This window comes from Opisthocomus hoazin, chromosome 5, assembly GCF_030867145.1.
Source record: "Opisthocomus hoazin isolate bOpiHoa1 chromosome 5, bOpiHoa1.hap1, whole genome shotgun sequence".
NCBI lineage: Eukaryota > Metazoa > Chordata > Aves > Opisthocomiformes > Opisthocomidae > Opisthocomus > Opisthocomus hoazin.
The window spans coordinates 81,223,767-81,236,410 of record NC_134418.1 but is presented as its reverse complement, the minus strand read 5'-3'; the positions used below and the strand labels follow the sequence as shown (position 1 = coordinate 81,236,410).

Here is a 12,644-nt window from a genome sequence, read left to right as displayed (position 1 = left end):
AGATGGGCTCAGTAGAGACAGCATCAGCGGAAAACTCTTCACATGCTTTGACAGCCAGCACCAACAAAGGATTCAGAGCACCACCAAGAGCTTCAGCTATGAGTCAGAAATAGTCACGTACACACAGGACTGAATGACTGCTGTCCAAAAGGTGGCAAGAAGCAGCTGAACACAAGCACTCCTTTTCCTCCTCTTGTTCTCCTCAAAGCAATAACCAGGGGAGGGGGGAAGAGCCAAAGAGCCATATAGTCGTGGTTTCAACACCAGCATGCTTGCAAAACCGAAAGCTGCCAAGCCTCTCAGAGGAAATCACCAAGTCCACACTCAAAGCTGGACAAAGCACCACATGGTTTCAACCAAAAGTATCTACACACAAAAAAAACCCCACCAGGACAGGAACATCTGTAGCAAATTGCACTGAGCCTTACGCCAAGAAGTGTGCACGGCATTAAAGACAACAGGGGAGGCTCTGTCAAGCACACCGAACACAGTCGTCCAACCTCCGCAAAAACTCTTCTAGCGAGCCAGATTAGACCTCTGTGCTGAATAACAGTATGAGAGGATTCTTTCAGTGCTAATTTCTTAGACCAGCTGACCACGCTCGCTATTTCAGTCCAAGGCTGTGCGTAATACATACTCCCAGACACGAAGATAGCAACTCTCTAACAAAAGTTTGTTTTTCCATTCCACAAAGTGGAAACCCTAGTGCTGCACACACCTTGCTGCAAGAATTAGTCGTTCAAACGCCCTGTCCTTCCACCCTAGTGGGTTTTGGTTTTATCTGAGCTTTGGTGTGTTTAATTGCCAGCTACTCCACCACCACAAGTCAGCTTTCAGACAGATCTGGGACAACAAATCAAGATGGAACGGTTTGTTTTTATCACATTTAATTACTCCAGTTTCCGGGAAAATTATAAACAAATTTAATTGATAGAAGAGGACCCACTAGAAACTGTCTCTTCTGAAAAGTCTAACTTTTGGGTTTGCTAACCCCAAAGAGCATTACTCAAGTATGAACAGAACCAGTGCCAATCAGCAGAAGGTTTAACAAGCGTTCAAATAAAGCCTAGTAACGAAGATGTCAGGAAAAATCCTGCTTTGTGACAGGTAAAACTCCACCAAAAGCAGAGGTTAATTTCCAAGTGAGATCACTGCAGATGACATAATACTCCAAACAGCACTGGCTGCGGCAGACAGGTGCGTTAAGTCTTTCAAATCAAATTTCAAGTTATTCTTCAATTTTTCTCAAAAATACAGCACAGAAATTCAAGAACGGGACAGTGTCCCGATGTCGTTAAAGAAAGTTTTATGTTGATTCATAAATCAAATGGTGAATTAATATTATTCCACTTATACCTTCAGTTTAAAGGTGGTCTCACACCATGAGAAACACTACAACCATCTCACCTTTAGCTTGCTCAAGTAAGACCAACTGCATTTGACTCATCAGGAGGACACAGGTAAAGCACCAAGTCAAATAAAAAAGGTACATCACACTTCTTGTGAGAATGGGCACACAAACGATAGCTGATGGACAAGCTCACAGACCTTCTTGTTTCATGGCAGTTTATTTACTAGCCCGTACTCTTTACCACAACTCTACCAGACTGCCCTTTGGCGTACAAGCCCTCAGCTCCCCAACCATCCTGGAGTGACAGCGCAGCAAAAGCCTCCTATTTTCTACATTCTTCAGGCAAGACTATTCAGTCCGTTGCAATTCAACACTAGAGACGTGAGCGGTCAGCATCTCTCTCCAGCATCCTGAGCTACAACTCCAACAGGAGATGAACGGAGGCAAAACAGAAGTCTGCAACACTCCCAGCACCAAATACTCGCACTCATCCCACAGTACTGTCACACTCGTTCAGGAGCACAATCACTAAAAGCATTTCTTTTCTGGCCAGTCGCATCGATTTACAGCTGATCTCACAGGCAAAAGGAACACTGTTTCACAGGTCACTCCATCCAGACCCCACAGATGTCAGCTGATGCCATCAAACTAAACTTACAAGTCCAGGACACACTATGTGGACCTCACACCTTGCCAGGAGATGAGGGGAAAAACAGAGTTACTTAACACAGCTACAAACATATTTTTCATAGTAATAGCCCTTCAATAGCCCTGTTTTTGCTTTAAAAATGCCTGTCCACCTTCTTCAGCAGGTTAACTGGCTCTGGAAGCAAAGTTTTCTTGTTTCTTGATGTTAAAGACTGTGTATACAGAGTATACAGTAAAAGGTCCTAGAGTTACTAGGAATACCAGTCACTAGAATAAAGTGCTACACCACACACGTTCAGACTGTCCTGTCCCACCGCAGGGAGCCTGCTGTGCAGCCGATGACCACCATTGCTCCAAGCAGAAACACAACCACCACGTGCACATTCAGTAGGGTCTCCAGTAGGAACCCGTTCATCAAAACCCAGCGCAGGTTACAACATCTTGACTTCTGATGCTAGTTTCATCTCCCTACAGAACTCCCAAGTACTCTGTCCTGGACATGTACTACTGTGTAGTGATAATATCTACCACTTTAGGAGTGGTAGATACACCAGAAGGCTGTGCTGCCATTCAGTGTGACCTGGACAGGCTGGAGAGTTGGGCAGAGAGGAACCTGATGAGGTTCAACAAGGGCAAGTGCAGGGTCCTGCACCTGGGGAGGAACAACCTCATGCACCAGTACAGGCTTGGGGTGGACCTGCTGGAGAGCAGCTCTGTGGAGAGGGACCTGGGTGTCCTGGTGGACGACAGGTTAACCATGAGCCAGCAGTGTGCCCTGGCTGCCAAGAAGGCCAATGGGATCCTGGGGTGCATCAAGAAGAGTGTGGCCAGCAGGACGAGGGAGGTTCTCCTTCCCCTCTACTCAGCCCTGGTGAGGCCTCATCTGGAGTACTGTGTCCAGTTCTGGGCTCCCCACTTCAAGAAAGATGAGGAGCTACTGGAGAGAGTCCAGGGGAGGGCTACGAGAATGGTGAGGGGACTGGAGCATCTCTCCTACGAGGAAAGGCTGAGGGAGCTGGGCTTGTTCAGCCTGGAGAAGAGAAGGCTGCAAGGGGACCTAATATATGCTTACAAATATCTGAAGGGTGGGTGTCAGGAGGATGGGGCCAGACTCTTTCAGTGGTGCCCAGAAACAGGGCAAGGGGCAATGGGCACAAATTGAAGCAGAGGAAGTTCCAGCTGAACCCTAGGGAGAACTTCTTCACTCTGAGGGTGACGGAGCCCTGGCACAGGCTGCCCAGGGAGGCTGTGGAGTCTCCTTCTCTGGAGATATTCAAGACCTGCCTGGACAAGGTCCTGTGCAGCCTGCTGTGGGTGACCCTGCTTCAGCAGGGGGGCTGGACTGGGTGACCCACAGAGGTCCCTTCCAACCCTGACCATTCTGTGATACTGCATGGTAATGTGTATCCACATTTATACTGAATGCAAAAATGAGACAGTGTCCATTTTTCAGTAAGATTTTTAAGATCGCAATAAGAAAAATAATCGTGAAACTCTAAACAGATTGCTGAGAGCACAATAGCAACTTGGCATTTAGATTTCAGTAAACTGGAAGAGCTAAAATAAATTCTATGACATAGTCAAACAAAATGACGGGCCTAGGGGAACCATCTGAAAAGGAATGACAACAGGGACTGGAGAGTCGACACAAGCAGGCAATGCACAGCTGGCATCATAGCCATCCACTAACAGCAGCTTCAGTTCTTCCTGACACAAACTAAACAGAATACCACCTGAAGCAAGCAGTTTGAGCTAAGTAACTTAAATGGAAAAGTGCCAGAATTCATTCAGGATTAATGCAAGTCATTCAAGCAAAAGAAAAGTGAACAAAATAAAACTGGAGTTAATATAGGTGCTAGGAATGGGGAAAAAAAAGGAAAAGCATGGAAAGTGGAAAGTTAAGTCCTCACATCACTTTTTGGTACCAGAAAAAGCCCACTAATGTAAAAAAACTAAGACTCAGAATTAGTATTATTTTTGTCACTTACAGGACACAGAAAATTATCAAATAGCACTACTGTTTTTCTTTTTTCCAAGGAGCAAAGTATACCCATGCATAGCCAGTGTACTTGGAGGAATAATCTCAGTGACAGCAAAGAAAGCAGAAAACAACTCTTCCCAGGGCTCTATCAGGGCAAATACTGAGTCTAAAAACAACTTCCTACATGAATAGCAAAAGGAAAAAAGACTCCACAGCGCAAGTACTCCCCCAAAAAGAACTAGGTTATTATCATTCTTACTTTTATGTTTGCTTAACAGAAACTGTGCAACAGCCAGTTACACTTCCCAAACACTGAAGAGGCACCAATTCTCCCTTCCCTTCCCACAAGGACTCAAGTAAAGCAGAGTAAAGAGCATTAACCTCGTCCAGCTTTAACTCCAAACTACCGCACAGTCCGAGCATTCCACTAACTCTCCAGGTAATCCTCTGAACTCAGGGGATAAAGGCAACTTTAAAAGGGCTTGATTGTCCCAATTAAACAGCAAATCAGGATACACCATGGAATGAAATGAAGAGAACAAAATGACCTAGACAGATCGGGACTTTGGGGCAGGCAATCACTTCAGCAGTTTCTGCTGGATCATTTATATAGATACAGTGTACACATTTCTACATATATATATGCATGTATATGTATAAAAACATATGTATGTTTTTATATATAAAATCACTCCCACACTATCAGCTGGTTAATCTGCACCCCACAATTTCTATTACAAGTCTAAGTAATTATTTTGCTAGATTGCCAAGATCATTAACTACTTGACATGTCAGATTTCAACCCCATACTAAGTCCTACAGCTGGGGGGGGGGGGGGAAGCCTCCTGATAGTTGACTTTTTTCATAACAATCCACCTCTGTGCAAGCATCTTGGCTCTTCCTAAAAAAGAAATTCACTTCTTCCACACGTGATTGCAGACAAAAGTTTGAAACCACAAAATGCAAGAGTTAGAAATAGGAGCCCCAAATGCATTTAGTGTGTCATTATTCTGTCAGTTCTTGATTTTGTCAAGGCCCTTACACTGCATTTTTGCAGACTTAGTCTTGCAGCTGAAATCAATTCCTCAGTAATGACTACTTAAAACACATGAGAACCAGGAACTGCTATGCTTGCTACTTACTAAATCTAAATTTCTAAAACGATACCATGAAATTCATTTTAAGGCACCAGCTACTAGAAGTTTCACATTTGTTCAAGTATTTTCAATTTCTGGAATCTTTACACACAGAATCTTGTTTGCCCTGGGTGGCAAATGATGCTAGGTAAAATTTTAGCATCAAAGTCATCAGATTATTATCACCTTTTTAGCCACAGTTCTGAGGCAGCCTGATCTTAGCCACAATCAGAACTCTGCAATAGTTTGAAAGTGACTAAACGAATTTTAAGTACAGCCTTGTTACCACACGTACAATTAAGCTCCATAAAAACAGAGCTCAAAAAGCAACCTATTGCTCACCCACAGTAATTAGCAAGAGGAGAACGAAGTGAGCCGCAGCGGCTGGCACGGAGTCATGCGAGCCAGCCGCTGCAACGCATCGCTGCGGCTCCACAGGAGCACGGCGCACGTCACGAGGAATAAACAATCGTCAATACCTGTCTTGCTTAGTAATCCAGTGAATTCCATCGCACTGGTCACCACCATCCACTCTGAAGGTCTCAGTGATACCAATCATAGAATCACAGAATCCCAGAATGGTCGGGGTTGGAAGGGACCTCTGTGGTTCACCCAGTCCAACCCCCTGCCGAAGCAGGGTCACCCAGAGCAGGCTGCACAGGACCTTGACCAGGCGGGTCTGGAATATCTCCAGAGAAGGAGACTCCACAGCCTCCCTGGGCAGCCTGTGCCAGGGCTCCGTCACCCTCAGAGGGAAGAAGTTCTTCCTCGTGTTCAGCTGGAACTTCCTGTGCTTCAGTTTGTGCCCATTGCCCCTTGTCCTGTCACTGGGCACCACTTAAAAGTGTCTTAAAGCTTTTCTGCTCCCACACAAGCAAGTTTCATGACATGAAAAGGTGACCTCTCCTCACTTCAGAGAGAGAGGTATTACTGCATATTGAGTTCATTTTTAAAAAGGAGAAGGAAGAAAATTATTAAGCACGAATATCCATTCAATAGTCTAAGTATCACCTGTTTTTTTAGACTTAGTGTTAACAGTATTTTACACTACAGCTACTTTTAGACTGTTACCAACCTGATAACACACACGCAATGACCAACAACAATTTATTCTCCCTGCCTCAGCGACAGTCACCTACCCGCCGCAGCATGAGACTTCACTTCAGAGACCCCCGGTGCGGGGTTCAACCAGCCGCGCCGTCCCTCACACCGCAGGCATAAACCAGACAAACCACCAACCTAACTAACTAACTAACCACCAACCTAACTAACTAACTAACTGACTGACAGCCCCACCACAGCACAGCCCACGCAGCCCGAGCGAGCAGGGGCTGCTCATTTCCCCGCTTCGATCCCCAGTGAGGAAAACCTGGGGGGAAGGAGGCGGGGGGGGGTGTTGCTGGGCCTTTCTCTGCTTTTATTTTAGATCTCGGCGCTCTCTCCTCGGCACAGCGGTGCGGAGCTCAAGCTCGGTGCCCTTTTCGAACCCCGGCTCTCCTCCCCTCACGGTATAAATAGCAGCGAGGGGCGGAGCGAGCACCGCAGATCTTTTCAACTCTCCGGAGTCCCAGCGCTCCCGGCGCGGGGCCGAACCGGCCCTGTCCCACTTCCACCCCCTCACGCACGCCGTCAGCGCTCAGCCAGCTCAAAACCCACCCCAGCAGCGCACGATCCCCGCATCGTTAAGGAAATACAGCCCCACGCACTCAGCCTTTCGCTGAGGACGCGGCAGTCGGTACTTACGCCGGCGGCCCCGCACAACCCCGCACTCGCAGCTGGGTGAGGCAGGAGCGAAGCGCCCCGGCCCGCCGGGCCCCGCTCCGGCCCCGCTCCCGCCCGCGCTCCGCCCGCACCTGCCCCGCGGCCGCCCCCGCGTTGCGCTCCGCTCCGCTCACCTGGCGCCGGGCCGCGGGGCCGGGCGGGCCCTGGGCGGTGCTTTTGTCGGGGGCGGGGGGACGCGGCCGCCCGGCCCCGCCGTGCCCGCCGCGGGAAGCGCGGGTTGCGGCGGGAGGTCAGCCGCCGGCCTGAGGGGAGCGTCATGGCGCGCAGCGGCCGGGTCACAGCGGCGAGCAACCCCGCGGGGCTCCGGCTTGGTTTTCCTCAGGGGCTCAGCGGCGTGAGCCGGGCGGGCGCTGCTCTGTGCCGAGCAGTTTACAGACGCCAACCCCGCACGAGGTGTCTGAGGGCAGCAGTGGCCGGCCACAACCTCAGCTCTGCCCTTCCGTGCCTCGGCCTCCGGGATTCGAGCGGCTGCGGGGCCAACGCTCCCCTCCGGGACGTGTCCTGCCGGGAGGGAGCGTCTCATGGCGGTTCCCGACCCCTCGGCACGTAGCGCTGGGGTTCGGCACCAAAGCCGGTGCTGCTGCCCGTACCAGGAGGTGGCGAGGGAAGATCTTCGCCAAGCCCCGAAGAGTGAGTTTCGCCCGCGCGACGTCCAAGGAGGAGAAGCTTTCCAGTGGCGGGAGACGCTTGCCCGGCGTGTCGGGCGCGCGAGGGCACGGCAGCCTGCGGGCTCGCTGTGGGTGTCTGCAGCCAGGACTGATCTGGAGACTCGGTCAGAAATGCTTTCCTGACATCAGGCTCATTCCCTTGAGCTACTGGAGTGAGTCCAGCGGAGGGCTACGAGGATGATGAGGGGACTGGAGCATCTCTCCTATGAGGAGAGGCTGAGGGAGCTGGGCTTGTTCAGCCTGGAGAAGAGAAGGCTGCGAGGGGACCTTATCAATGCTTACAAATATCTGCAGGGTGGGTGTCAGGAGGATGGGGCCAGACTCTTCTCAGTGGTGTCCAGTGACAGGACAAGGGGCAACGGGCACAAACTGAAGCAGAGGAAGCTCCATCTGAAGATGAGGAAGAACTTCTTCCCTCTGAGGGTGACGGAGCCCTGGCACAGGCTGCCCAGGGAGGTTGTGGAGTCTCCTTCTCTGGAGATATTCGAGACCCGCCTGGTCAAGGTCCTGTGCAGCCTGCTCTGGGTGACCCTGCTTCGGCAGGGGGGCTGGACTAGATGACCCACAGAGGTCCCTTCCAACCCCCAACACTCTGTGATTCTGTGATTCCCTGGCCTTCCCCGCCACCCGCCGCTACCACACACAGTTGCTGGCTATTTATATACGTGATGAATATGATTCAGAATTAAACCCGCCAGGAAGACACCAAATCTTTCAACCTAATAATTAAAAAAAGGAATAGAGCGTGCTTGCTTTGTTTCGTCACCACATGAAAGAGGACGATTTGTTTTTATTGTGGTTAGCTTAGTAGTAACAAACAAAATGTTTTACTCCCATCCGTGAAAAGCAATCCCGCCCATCTTTACGGGCTTCACCGGCAGCGTGCGGGAGTCGGGAGCAGCACGCACGGGCTTTCAGCCAGCACGCGGCCGCAGATCCAGCGAGATGGGTGACAGCAAGGGCGCTTTCGGGCCACGAGCCCAAGCACTGTGCGGGACCCGAGAGGGAAGAACGCCGATCTTTAGCGCGGGTCCGTGCGGCGCTCCGGGCCTCGGGAGGCAAACCCTCCGGCAGCACTGCCGAAGCGCCCTGGCAGGAGCCCGCTGCTGGGCGGGACGTGCGGGGCGAGGGACGTCATGAGGTTTTTGTGGTGTCATTGGGTTGCTGCTTGCGTGAAACAGAGTGGTAGATAGTTTATATCGCCAGCCTTTTAGCAAAGCTCGCAGGCATGGCTCCAGCTGTGTGTGTCGAGGCTAATCTCAATTACAGCTTTGTTGCTGCGGGGATGGTCTGGAAAGTGGCGACTGATCGCTACGGCTGAAAGCTTCCCATCTCGATCTTTACCCCTACCAAAGATCCCAGTTCATTCAGCATTCGCTGCAGCCCTTCCACTCTGGTGGCTCTTTCGTTTTTCCTGGTTCTGTTGTTCGTCTAGGCCTCTCACGCAGCAGCAATCAAGGAAAAAAGTCGATTTCAAAACCAGAGAACTGGATTCTCTTAAAATGAGATAATAGTGAGGGAATTCAGGAAGAGCTGCACTGGCATTCCTTTAAAATCTTCCCACCTGGGAAGATGGTTATTCAGGTTGATGGTGATAGCTGAAATCGCTACGTGGCGGAAAATTTTGTCAAGTCTCATCAAGGAGGGTTTCCAAGTGGCCAAGGACTCTCGGTGCAAGGAGGGAGGAACTAGAGAGGCCACTGAGGTCTTGTACTATTTACATTTTTTGCATCATTTGCTCTTGGAAGTCCCTTTCCTGGGATTCTAATCAAAAGCTGTTGGAAAACAGTTGTTCTGATCAAAACCTCATGACAGCCCTTTCTTCTAAGTAGCCATAAAATGACTTTTCCTTCTCTGCCTTTGTTTTCCTCCTCAGCTCTTCTGGTCCATGCATTTTGAGTTTCATAAATGTAGGAGGAAGACTGCAGTATCATGTCACCGAATGCTGAAAAGGAGGGAAGGAAGCCAAAACGACTTACATGAGGAAGAGAAATGGAAGGCAAAGGATGGCGAGGGGGAAGGTAACCAAGACCACCAGGAGGAATAAAGCGTGGGAAAGAACTGGAGAAACCAGAGCAAGGGGTGAGTATCATTATAGGTGGGAAAGGGAAGAAATTGAGCAACAGACAGTTTTTTGTATTTTTTTCCCCTTGGTTCTTGTCAATGGAAGTCAGCGAGGAGTAGGCTCCAACAAATGCCTCAGAAGGGGCTGGAAGGCAAAACTACCCAGAGATGGACATGTGTCTGTCATTAATAATGGAGAGGATTGCAGCAGGTGTAAATAATTTGAAACAGTACCGGGTAACTAGAGTATCAATAACAGTAAAAATGCAGCAGCACAGGATGGCCAAGGCTGTGTCCTGCTGGTATCCAGGGTAATGGATGGTTCTGAGTAGGTGATTAGGGAGCTCGCTCAGTTTCTGCTCCTGGCTGTTAATGGTTGCTTGTGTACTTTAATATCATATGGTAATCGGCTAGAAAAGCAGTCTTGTAACAGGGATTGAAATTCAAATTTCCCCGCTCCCGGCGAGACACTTTAATTGTTGTCTTGGAAGTGATGCCTTGCTTCCCTGGCCCAGGGAACGTGCATTAGTTTGTTCAGAACAACAGCCCTTCAGCAGGCACAATGAAAGGCGTCCCTCCCAGCTAGCCTCTGGCCTGGTGACGAAGGGAATTCCCTGGGAAGTGCCAGGTAGGGGTTCAGTGTTGTCCTCAGGACTCTCCGGGTCTAAGCTCTACCTTTTTAGCTGCTGAGAGGACCTCTGCTTTCTCCTGTCATGCCTTGACAGATGCCAAAGTCTAAGTGCAGACCCTGCTGCAGCAAAACTCCAGCATTAAATGCTTTAGGTGCCAGGAAGGTTGTAGCTGCAGGGTCAATGGCCGGCAACTCGGGTGCTTCTCACGCTGTTAGAGATTCTGGTCCCAGGTACAGACGCTTCTGGTGTGGTGGGGAGTGGGAGCACCTGGCTAGGAAACTGGTGCCAGAACTTGGGGGCTGCAGCTCTTAACACTGCAACAGCTTGGCCTGTGGTGGATTTATAGTCTGTGATAAGCCTTGTCTTGGCTGTATTTGGGAAAACACCATGTTGTGGATTTGTTCATGTTACACAGCGGTGTGCTCACCGGCAATTCTCGGCATCACGAGCCTGACTTCCGTCAGATAAAATTCCAGCAGGCTGGAGGTAAATGTGTTTTGGTTTTTTTTTTTGTTTTGAGGTGGGGAGAGGGCCAGTGGAGACATGTAGTGAATGTCAATAACTATATTTACTTTCTTTGGCAAGTGCCAAGTACTGTTCCCCTTTGTTTGCTTATGCAGACTACATTTAAAGTATTGCATAATATATTTCTGGAGGCCAGTGCCAATTTTGGTTGAAGAAAAGTATAGCACCACAGTTGAAAGTCTTCATTATCTTCTGAGGCTCAATTACTAATCAGTATTCTTTAATTTTTCTTACCACACACTTCACATCCACATGACTTCTTCTCTGCCCAAGGCCTATTTGAATAAAATTGTATACTTCTTGCTTTGACAACGCACTGATGATGTATGCTAGAGAAAATCATTAGGAGCAGTCCTGCTGAAAATGTTGATGATATCTCTGGATGGTAATTTGGGCTCAATACTGCAACTTTACTGGTGGTTTTACCTGTGATGGCTAGAAGTGAAATCATTCTAAGAACACTTGGTATTTCTCCTCCACAGTTCAGAAAAGAATCAGACAGGCTGTGGGTATCCCCCAAAAAAGTATTGGTGAATAGATCATAGATCTCTGCGCTACACTAATCCTTTAAGTAATTTTTTTTTTTCATATGCTTTTCACTAAAGCAAAGTTCAGTCCTCAGCTTATAAACAGCACTGGTGGAGAACTAGAAAATACTCTTAATGCTTCAACCATTAGACTAATTGTAGTTCACTTGATTCCCTAATGTAATAAAACTCTTCCTTTTGTGGGCCATTATCTGTTAGATAAGCCCCTACATTGTATGTGTTATTAATTATTTATTCCTTCCATTATTCTTAAATGCACATTAAAGAACTGGCTTATAGTTTCTAGCACAATTCATAACAACTCTGTTCAATAACTTTTGGAAGCACTTTCTGAAGCTAAACAAAGTAATAAGGAAAACAGTAAGTTTTGTCTTCTATGGAGTGAAGATATCAGTTTCAACATTTTATTCCTATTGATATTTTGAGAAACCTAGATAGATTCTTTTTTTTTTCCTCTAAAGGAAAACACCTTTTCTTCTAAAAGTCGTTGTTAAGATCTTTCTGTTCAAGGAACCATCTGTGGGAAAGAAACGAAAGTGAAGACAAAATTCCACGAAGACACTTGCACAGACCTATTTGAAAGCATTTCTTGCCAGGAAGCAAGCGCTCCTGAGCCTTTAAGGGCTGTGCCTCTGCAACAGCTCCAAGAGGTGCTTGCCTTCAGCGATAGGAACAGGGGTTCACAGGGGTCTGCAGAAGAATTATTGGCACTGAGACTTATTTAAGGGAAACTAACGGAACAAAAAGGTTACACAACCGATTTCTTTTCCTACTTTTCAGTGGTTTAATCACTCGCTCACTTTTGACTTCACGTTTTAGAGAAATAAGATGTTGCTGAAGCAAAAACCAATTCCATTCTTATCTGCAGCAGGTCAGCTGTTTAAATGGTGCTGAACACTATTTGCTTCTGTGACTTGCCTGCGATTAAGGAACAAATAAATCATATTGCTATTGCTGCATCTCCACTATATGAGGCTTGGATACGAGCTGAAGTCAGCAGGGTTTAGCAAGTATCATTTGCACAGTGGTGGATCTGGGCACGGGGAGGACCAGGCTCTTAGCCAGCAGCAAATACACGGTGATGTGACTTGTTCTGACAGGAGAGAAGGCTAAGCTAACTTGCACACGGTTTGCCTTTAGCAAATGCAAAGTAATACATGCTGACAATCTCTGCAGAGACCAGCTGATGCATAGTAAGTTGTTAATAGGTGCTAACTCTTTGGTGCTTCTCAGCTCACAAGACAATGTAGCGTACCACACCACTCTTTGCTTAGACCCTGTTCTATCAGTAATGGGATTTTTCTGGCCT

General features: G+C 48.2%; 1 protein-coding gene across 1 annotated transcript in view; it reads right to left on the bottom strand.

The window, feature by feature from the left end:
* MTUS1 (microtubule associated scaffold protein 1) overlaps positions 1-6,948 on the bottom strand; it is a 130,874-nt gene extending 123,926 nt beyond the window's left edge. Inside the window, exon 1 of the mRNA XM_075421908.1 lies at positions 6,860-6,948. The gene's annotated coding sequence lies outside the window, so the exon portion shown is untranslated. The remainder of the gene's footprint in view (positions 1-6,859) is intronic.
* Positions 6,949-12,644: the final 5,696 nt, after the last annotated feature.